General features: G+C 33.1%; 1 pseudogene; it reads left to right on the forward strand.

Annotated features, from left to right (window-relative positions):
* The first annotated feature begins 462 nt into the window (after positions 1–462).
* LOC118601246 lies at positions 463–581 on the forward strand (annotated as a pseudogene).
* The last annotated feature ends 10,432 nt before the right edge of the window (positions 582–11,013 follow it).

Below are 11,013 nucleotides of genomic sequence, written 5' to 3' on the forward strand. Positions count from 1 at the left end.
AAACATAGTCATTATTATGTTTTTCCAGCTAGCTACATTTTAATTTTCTTTTTAGCCCCTGTGTTCAGACTTTGAGTTCTAGAATTAAACTTACTGTGTTTAAATTTCAGCTCTAACATGTAGCAGCTGTGTAACCTTAACTAAATTACTTAATCTCTCTATGACTCTGTTTCCTAATCTTTAAAGTGTTTACCTCTTTCAAATCATCCTTAGGAGGATTAAATTAAATATTATATGTGAATTGATTAGAAGAGTACTTGACATATAATATGCACAAAATAAATGCTGTATATCATTATTTTAGCAATCAAAAGGACAAATTCTCTTATAATGATGTTAAATATTTTTTGGAGTTTTCTCATTGCATTATAATACAATTTAAGGAGCCAAACACAATGAAACGTGACTAAATTCCATGATTTACTTATAATTTCCCTAAATTATATTCAAAATGATATACTGGTCTATGGCCATGCTACCTTGAATACTCCCAATCCCTTCGGATCTCGGAAGCTAAGCAGGGTCGGGCCTGGTTAGTACTTGGAGGGGAGACCACCTAGGAAGACCAGGCGCTGTAGGTGTAAAACATTTTTTAAAAATTTCAAAATTAAATAAATAAATAAATAAATAAATAAATAAATAAAAATGAAATAAAATGTTATACCATACAATCAGTGCTACCATATTACTACTCAGTAACATGTATATCCATAAAATGTTTCTTATTTTTATATCTAGCCATTATTCATTTACAAATGCTGTCATACCTCGAAGCTATTGCATTTTGTTTCCAGACCACTTCAATAAAGGGAATAAAACAAGCCACAGGAATTTTTGGGCTTCCCCAGTGCATATAAAAGTTATGTTTAAACTGTACTGTACTCTTCAAAGTATGCAATAGCAATCTGTCTAAAGAAATGTACATACCTTAATTAAAAAAAAATACTTTATTACTACAAAATGCTATTATTGAGCTTTTAGCAAGTCATATCTTTTTGCTGGTGGAAGGCAGATGATTACTGACTGATTAGGCTGAGGAAGTTTGTGGTGGCTGTGGCAGTTTCTTAAAATAATACAACCAAGAAGTCTGCTGCATCTATTGACTCTTTTTTATACAAACACTTTCTCTGTTGCATGCAGTGCTGTTTGATAGGACTTTATTCACAGTAGAATTTTTTTCAAAATTGGAGTCAGTCCTCCCAGACCCCGCCACTGCTTTCTCAACTAAGTTTATGTAATATTCTAAATCCTTTGTTGTCATTTCAACAATCTTCACAGCAGCTTTACCAGGAGTAGCTTTCATGACATGAAACCACTTTCTTTGCTCATCATAAGAAGCAACTCCTTATCTGTTCAACTTTTATCATGAGATTGCAGCACAGCTTCTAGTTCTACTTCAGTCAATCACATCTTCTTGCTCTACTTCTAATTCTAGTTCTCTTTGTATTTCCACCACATCTGCAGTTATTTCTTCCACTGAAGTCTTGAAACCTTCAAAATCATCCATGAGGTATTGGAATCAACTTCTTTTAAACTTCTGTTAAATTTCATATTTTGACATTTTATTCTACCCATGAATCAAATGTTCTTAATGACATCTAGAATGGTGAATCCTTTCCAGAAGATTTTTCAATTTACTTTTCCCAGACCCATCAGAAGAATCACTATCTATGGCACTCCAGCCTTACAAGATGTATTTCTTAAATAATAAGACTTCAAAGTTGAAATTACTTCTTGATTCATGGAGTGCAGAATGGATGTTGTGTTGACGGCATGAAAACATTAATCTTCTTGTACATCTTCATCAAAGCTCTTGGGTGACCAGGTGCATTGTCAATTAACAGTAATATTTTGAATCTTTGTTGCTAAGCTGTGGGTCTTGACAGTGGGTTTGAAATATTCAGTAAACCATGCTGTAAACAAATGTGCTGCCGTCCATGCTTTGTTCCATTTATACAGCAGAGTAGATTCAGCATAATTCTTAAGGGCCCTAGGATTTTCAAAATGGTAAATGAGCATTGGCTTCAACTTAAAGTCTCCATCTGTATTAGCATCTAACACAAGAGTCGGCCTGTCCTTTGAGGCTTTGAAGCCAGGTATTGACTTCTCTCTACTAATGAAAGTCCTAGATGACATTTTCCAATATCAGGCTGTTTCATCTACACTGAAAATTTGTTGTTTAATGTTGCCACCTTCAGTCATTATCTTGGCTAGATCTTCTGGATAACTTGCTAAAACTTCGACACCAGTGCTTGCTGCTTTACCTTTCACTTTTATGTTATGAAGGTGGATTCTTAAACCTCATGAACCAACCCCTGGTAATTTCAGACTTTTCTTCTGCAGCTGCCTCACCTCTCTGTCTTCCTAGAATTACAGATAGTTAGGGGTCTTGCTCTGAATTAGTCTTTGACTTGCAGGAATATTGTGGCTGGTTTGATCTTTTATCCAGATCACTAACTCTTTCTCCATATCAGCAATAAGATTGTTTCACTCTCTTATTTGTGTGTACACTGGCATAGTACTTTTAATTTCCTTCAACATGGATAGACTGCAAGATAATCATGCTGAGCGACATAAGCCAGACAGAAAAAGTTGGAAATCACATGATATCACTCATGTGTGGGATATAAACTTAAAAGAAACAAACGAACAGGACAAACAAACAGAGATTCATGGACATGGACTATAGGCTAGTGGTTGCCAGAGTACTATACACTAGTGGTTACTAGTGGGGTGGAGGAGGAAGGGGCAGGGATAGACAGGATGAAATGGGTCAAATGTGTGATTACAGAAAGAAATCTAACAATGGGAAGTGAACACACATGTAAATATATATATGCCTTACTGTTAAAATGTAAAGCTGAAACTTACTGAATTTTGTTAACCAGTGTCACCATAAAAAAAGAAAGTTTTTCATTTGCATTCACAAGTGGGCTGACTGGCACAAGGGACCTAACTTTCAGCCTACCTCAGCTTTCAAAATTCTCTCCTCACTAAGCTTAGTCATTTCTAGCTTTTGATTTAAAGTGAGATATGTAGCTCTTTCTTTCAGTTGACACTTGGAGATCATTTTAGGTTTATTAATAGCCCTAATTTAAATATCATGTCTCAGGGAATAGGGAGATCTTACAGAGGAATAGAGATAGGGAATGGCCAGTGGTGGAGCAGTCAGAAAGCACAAGATTTATAGATTTAGTTTGCTGTCTTAAAAAGGCAAGGTTTGTGGCTCCCCTAAACAATTACAGTATGTAGTAACATCACAGATTACTATAACAAATGTAATCATGAAAATGTTTGAAATATTGTGAGAATTACCAAAATGTGATACAGAGACAGGAAGAGAGTAAATGTTCTTGGGAAAGTGTTGCTAATAGACTGACGATGCAGGGTTGCCACAAACCTTCAGTTTCTAAAAAATGCAATATCTGTGAAGCTCAATAAAGTGAAGCACAATAAAATGAAGTATGCCTGTAGTAAAGGACGTTAAGCAAAAGCAAAAAGCTAAAGCAAAACAAAAAAATTAGATCATGTTCAATAATTTATCTTAATTAAAAATTGCTGTGACTGTGTAGATAGAGTCTTTCAATATTGTCAATGCTCTAGAACTCCAGCTAGGCAATTTAAAATAAACAGCAGTAGCTAGGAATACAATTAAGGAAAACTATTCCACTTACACAGTCTTTCTGTTAGTATACACACACACACATTATGTGTATCTTTCTCTCTCTTTCTTCCCATCTTGTCTAAATATTATCAAGGGAAATAAAGTGTAATAATTATGCATTTTTGTCAAGTAATTTTGTAATTCATTATTTTCTTCTCACAGCTATAGTTCATTGGCATATATAGAGCAGTTCACTGGCTAATGAAATATTTCCCTCAGGTATCTATGTGTATTCGTGTATAAGCAGCAGTGGATGTCATTTTTCTTTCTTTTTGGGCATAACTGAACAGTTTTTGAATTCTGTAGTGTAAAGTACAAAACAAAAACTATCATTTAGAAGTATGCACTAAGGGATATCTTACAGTTAAACCTGGCTAAATTCTGACACATCAAACTAATTTACATTTAAAATAGAATCTATGTATATATGTTAAAAGAAGAAATAACAAACATGATTTTTATTGTTGTCATTGTTATTTTTATTTTTTTCAAATTAAAAAACTTTACACTTTAGAGGAGTTTTAGGTTCACAACAAAATTAAGCAGAAAGTGCAAGAGTTTCCATATACTCCCATCTATACAATGCACCTGGTTGACATCCTACATCTCAGTGGCACATTTGTTATAATCAATAAACCTACACTAACACATTATTACCAAAAGTCCTTTGCTTATATTAGGGCTCACTCCTGGTTTTGTACATTTTATGGGTTTGGACAAATGTATCATGATATGTATCCCCTATTGTGGCATTTTAGTGTTGGTCTATTAAAAAATACCTTTTAATGTTTACACCTGTGTCTATCTGTCTTCTCAGGACTTTGAGTAGACATTTCTCTACAAACTGAAAATTCACTCACCTTACTGCCACTATTCAGGACCTGTGGTGGGGCGTGGAAATCCAAGCTACTTCTAAGATCTTAACCTCTGAAACTTATATGCTGCTTAAAACTTTAAAATATCCATTTCAATTAAAAATTGTAATATGAAAACCCTACAGTTTAGTGTCTTAAGACATTATTGGACTGTAATGTCTAAGATTCTGTGAGATGGATAGGTGGTTCTTTTATTGGTTTTGCCTGAGCTCATTCATGGGCTAAATTTGTCTGCAGGGTTATTTGGTCTAGGGCCATGGTCCCTGACATTTTTGGTAACAAGGACCAGTGCTCCTATGAAAATCTTATGCCTGATGATCTGAGGTGGAGCTGAGGCAGTGATGCTAATATTGGGGAGTGGCTTCAAATACATATGAAACTTCAGTCACTATCCTGCTGCTCACCTCCTGCTGTGCAACCTGGTTCCTAACATGCCATGGACTGCTGCAGGTCTGCGGCCTGGGGGTTGGGGACCACTTGAGGTAATTGAAACTGACAGTAGTCCCAGACCTCCCTGTTATATCTGGCTGTCACTTGGGTCAGCTCAGTGCATTCATATCGCCACTCATGCTCTAATAGGCCCCAGCAGTTTCCTTACATGGCATTCTCAGGACAACATTCCAAGAGAGCAAAGGCAAAAGCCACAAGGTTTGTTGAAGCTTAGGCTCAAGAACTCCCAGATGATCACATCTGCTATATTCTGTTAGTCAAGTCAGTTTCAGGACTAGTCTAAATTTAGGAGGTTGGAAAAAGACTCATACAGTTAATGAGAGGAACTATAAATTATTTTTAGCCATATATAGTCTATCACATTATCCTATTCCTGATACCTTTGGGGTGACTTTAGAAAATAATTTTGTGAATAATGTAGGGCTATGTTTTCAGTGAATTGTCTAGAATAAACTATACATTGTCAAGTCTATAAATTACTTCCTGGTTGTAAACTCCTTAATTCATGATTTCTATCTTCATATTTCTATCTCGTATGTTTAGTATAGTTCTTGAAATAGTATGCATTGAAAAGTTCTTATTTTTGAATGATTGATTGAACCATAAAATTATTTCTACAAAAGTCGTACAACATCTAGAGAGTAAATGTTGTAACCTTGTTTAGACTTCTGATGCCAAAGAGACTCCAACAGGCTTTTAATTCTAATTAATCCCAGAACATTAATAAATGAAAGTAGTAACTGTATTCAAAGGGTTTTATAAATTCAATAAACTATACTTTAGATATTTAGTGAGTTAGTTCAAATAAGAAGCCCGCAATTTAATTGTGATTCTCAAGGTAAACAAAATGATTGTGTGCATTGGGTAACATCACAGAAGATGCTTTTTAAAAATAAAACACCTCAGTTAATATAAGAAACCATCAAAATTGAGAAATATGTTATTCGTATCATCTAAAATTTGATATCCTTCTGAAACAATGTATGTCATTTTAACATTCAAAAGAAAATACTTTTTTATTTACTTTTTGAATTAATAATGAATGTACTGGTAAATATGTGGAGAAATTACTATAACTAAAACTGTTAATAACTTTAAACACATATAGTTAGTAAGAGCGCAAGGTCTAGAGTGAAACTATCTGATATAGAATCTCAGCCAAACATTAATATTTGTATGATTTGGGACCAGTTACTTTATACCTTTAAGCTCAAGTTGCTCATCAGAAAAACTGGGATAACAGTGGCTACCACAGCATAACGTAGGCTCAAGGACTAAACCAGATAATTGATGTAAATATCTAATCAGAGTGACTCAAACATAGATTGTAATTTTTACCTCATGTTTGTTGTTATATTTGTATTAACTCTTAAAAACAATTGGTAAGTTCTCTTGTCTCTAAAGAGATGACAAGGTAGAGGAATCTCTAAAACTGATTTTAAAAAATATTAAAATATATTTATATTTTATTTTTTCCTCCCATACCTATTTGTAAAACAATCAAATGATTATAGTGCTAACCTAGTTATGTGGACTAAGCAGTTGGCAGGCAGTGAATTTCTGAATGATAATAGCGTGTCTCAGGTGGCATTAAAGCATATCAAACTGAAGGTTATCAATTTTACCACCTGAGAAGTGTTTTAATTAACAAAAAATGCAGAGCCTAAAGTGTCTGCTCCATTACTGCCAGTGAGAGAAACAGTTGGGTCCTTAGATTTATTAGCCTGCAAATTGCTGACTCTCGATTCCAAAACACCAACTGTGCCTTCCACTTGCAAGTTTTTTTCCCAGTATTTAGTTGCAGTATAAGGTCAGTTAATTATTGAAAGACATATATTAAGTAGTAATAGAAGTGCCTGGACAGACTTCTGCCTGGAAACCTAGCTCCATGACAGTTTTGTTACATGACCTTGGATAATTAAAGCATATTTTGCTATCTGTACATTGAAGGTGGATCGTAATGAAGATTAGTGAACATACACTTAATATGCCTAGAATAGTTTTGACATATAAGAATCATGGATGCTGGTCTTTTTCTACTTTTGCCTCTCATCCTTTATAATATATAGAGACATTTAGTCAAATGATCCCATGTTAGGCAGCCAAATGTGTCAGACTTATTTAATGAAATTATTAGGAATACAGTTGTCCAGTCTGCAATTGTACAATGTTACTTATTCCGTGTAAAGAATAACTATATTCTCAAATTCACATTTTTTGTCTTTTAAGTGTATTAACAGGTTAATGGAATATCTATTCAGGGTTAAGCAATTTATAGTGTTCAGCAGACAGAGCCCTTTGCTTTTATAATAAAACTAACATTTTATTGGGCAGGCAAGAGGAATAAGTGTGATTTCAACTCTGTCATTGCTTCTAAAATGTTTATGTGATACAGTGGCACCTTTACTTCATTGCTATTCTCAATGATCCCTGTTATGGAACTGTTTTATGGGAGAGATGCTCTGAAATGTTTCTAAGTCAGTATCTAAATCCTTGCCTTTGAATGGAAAGTCACATGCTTCTACTTCTATGCTGGATTATTCAATATAATGAAGTCAGTTATATGAAATGTTTTAAGTTTCTTTGATGATCAGGAAACTTTGGAAATGGTAGTACCGAGTGTGATACTCAGAAATAAATAACGATGTGGACTTATGTATATGGTTATGATAGTCTTAGGGAAAAATAGTCAGAGAAACTTATAAGGATTTATATCAACTTTTTGTTGTGGTGATGTTGTATAGATTTAGGTCAACATTCTTGGTTCTAGCATATAATTTTTTTCCAGATGCAGCATTGAGTAGCCATGTTAAAACTACCTACTCTAACTTCTGGACAGAGAACAGGTCCTTTTGCTCCCCACTCTTGGCCTATCATATGAAGAATGTAGTTTTTCAATGGGTAAATAAAAAGACCAGTAGTTCTATTGGAGGATAAATTATAGTGTTTAGTGGTTGTTGTTATGTCTGTTTTTTAACAAATCTGTTAAAATTCTACTCCAGGAGGAAATTACCTTATGGTAGTACAAAATGCATGCTTTTTCTAGATTTCACTCTTCTGTAAAATATGGTTACTGCTAGCTATGTTTGACTATTGAGCACCTGAAATGTGCTCAATTTATTTATGAAGAAATGTTTTATTGAAACACCTAAAAGAGCTTATAAAGGGGAAAGTATATTATGTTTATGAATAAGGGGTTACAAAATCAAAAATTCTAATTTTTAATTCTTTCCAAATTCACTTACAAATTGTGACAATTCTAATTATATTCACAATTCTAATCGTATTCACAATAATGATTTGACAGCTAATTTGTTCACATATAAAATTTTTATATGAAGGGAAAGGAACAATATAGCCATGATATTATTTAAAGAAAAGGGGAACGAGACTTTTCCATTTGAAATTTTAATGCTTCTTATTAAGTAGTGGTAATTAAGAGTGTGGTATTGTGCAGAGATTAGATCATTCGGCCATATATTCCACACATAGATTGATGGTTCGTAAGCATTAGAAGTGTCATTGCATGTAGGAAGGCAAATGCATTGTTTAAATATAGTCTAATGGTATAGTGGAAATATTTTTTTCACAAGAAAAAGTGAAAATGAATATCTGTATTATGACAAACTGGTATTAGTTCTAGATAAATGATGGACTTCAGTGTAAAAGACAAACCTTTAAAACAAGATAAGATATAAATAGGGTCTGTGTAACTGGAGCAGGAAAATATTTTTAAACTAAACAAGAGCAAAATATAAAGAAAACTTTTGATAAATTTGACTGCTTTAAAATTAATTTGTTTGTTAAAAAAAAACTGCAAAGAAAATGACAAGCTGAAAGGAAATATTATCAGTACATCTAACAAAGGACTAATAGCCAGCATATAAATATGATTCCTTTTATTCAATAAGAACAACCAAAACCAGCAAAAAGATGTAAACAAAAATGATATTTGTACAAAAGACATACCTTGACATTTTATTGAAGGGAAAATTTGACTAATAAATACATGAAAAAAATGCCTATACCCATTTTCATACAGAAGAATGCTAACATGATGATTCATCATAATATACTACCCTCCTCCCCACCAAAAATAAATTTGAGTTGAGTGTTACGTTCATCTGTAAAATTTAATTATATTTAATACCTTTTACAACAAAATCAGCATGTACAGTTTGGCTACTACTTTAAAGAAATGTCTGTTCTATCCGTATGTAAGAATAAAGACATATCTTAGCTAACGTACATTTATTTGTTGAAATTTTGCCATCTCTTTAAATATATATATGCACATATATACACACATATGTACATATTTAAATTACGCATGAAAATAATTTGCACAAGGACATTTGGTAAATTTATGTTAGAATAGTCTGTATCTTTAATTTTAATTTTTCTGTTTACTACCAAAAGGCTTTGTGCTTACCTCCTTTGGCTGTAATGAGATGGGTGAAGTGTCTAACAAAGAGCAGGTCCTCAATAATGATAATTATCTTTTGTATTCTCTACTATGGTCCTTGTTTCCCTTTACTTCATTATTATAATGTTTCCCCTCCTTGCTCCACTGTGGCTTCTTGATGTAAGTCTTTCTGTTTTTAGTGCTCGGACTAGTACCTAACACATAACTGATTATTTAATAAATGTTTGCTCAAAATTAAAGGAATTGATAATGCATTTACAAAGTGTTGAAAGAAGAAATGTACACAAAATGGATTACCTTTGTTAAACAACTCCCCATTTTGTGAAGAATTCTGATGGAGATAAAAATTTATGTTAAGGATGAGCTTTTTATAGGGATGTAACAGTGCATTGGGAAGAATACATTTTTGTAAGGACACGAGGTAAAATGACTTGTGTTAATTCAATTCAGTTTAATTCTGTAAAATTTAATTCTGTAATTGGTCACCTACTACATGTACCACATTGTGTTGATGTTGTAATATTTTCATAAGTAATATATGTCTTAAAATATCTCCTAGTTAGAAAAATAAAACAGAAAAATTGAAGAAAACAATAAATAAAAGCAAAATACGTTATTTCTGTTATTCTCATCTGCTTAGTGGAACACAGAAGTTGATCAGGGAATACAGAGAAAATCAGGCATAAACATTTCACTTAAGTGACATTTTACTATATCTTTTGCCATTTCCTTAAGAGAAAAGGAATTAAAGGGATTACATTAGTGCATGTGTGTACACATACATATAAAAAATATATGTATGTGTATATGTATGCATATGTATGTATCTATGTATAAATGTCTGCTCGATGTAATATTTGATAAACTGTGGATATGGATACAGATTTTAAAATTTTAACATGTGTATTTATTACAGAATGTGGATTTACTATTCACAACTAAATACCTGTTGCTTCTATAAAGCAGAGAGAGAACTCTTTCATATAGTGTAACTCTGATTAAGATACTCAAACTGGACCCAGATGATACCCTGATGTCAGGAATGAGGTGTCTAGAGGGCAGATGAGGGTAAATATTCTTTTTTTTTTTTTCTCTGAAAAGACAGTGTATGACTCAATTCAGGTAGTAAGCCGGGCTTACAGTAAGAGTGGAATTTAGTGTGTTTCTTAAAAGTTTAGGTCCTGGGAAAATGATTTTTCCTACTTTCCTGCTGATGCAAATAAAAATGACTTATGCCTGTTTTTTTGAATACACATATCTGCTTCGCTCAGAAATGAGTAGTATAGCTTCTGTCCCAAATAGTTCCATCAAGAATGAGAAGAGCTCTCACACAGGAATTTATCAGAATGTGCAGGCCCTAAAGAGCCTTCTGATTAGAGCAGCTGAAATAATTCCTCTAATGCTACTGCTTTAAGATTCTTTTTATGTCTATATTATTCTTGAAAACATTATATATATTAATCTATCCAAAAACCACTCAATTGACCCTCCCAATTTATGTACCTTCAGTGCCTTAGTATACAGGAATTTTATTTATGAACAGGAAGTAAATGGACTTTCTGCTAGATCTTGAAAGATAGATTATGGCATCAATGATT

The sequence above is a fragment of the Rousettus aegyptiacus genome, unplaced genomic scaffold, assembly GCF_014176215.1.
Source record: "Rousettus aegyptiacus isolate mRouAeg1 unplaced genomic scaffold, mRouAeg1.p scaffold_m13_p_3, whole genome shotgun sequence".
In the NCBI taxonomy this organism is placed as follows: Eukaryota; Metazoa; Chordata; class Mammalia; order Chiroptera; family Pteropodidae; genus Rousettus; species Rousettus aegyptiacus.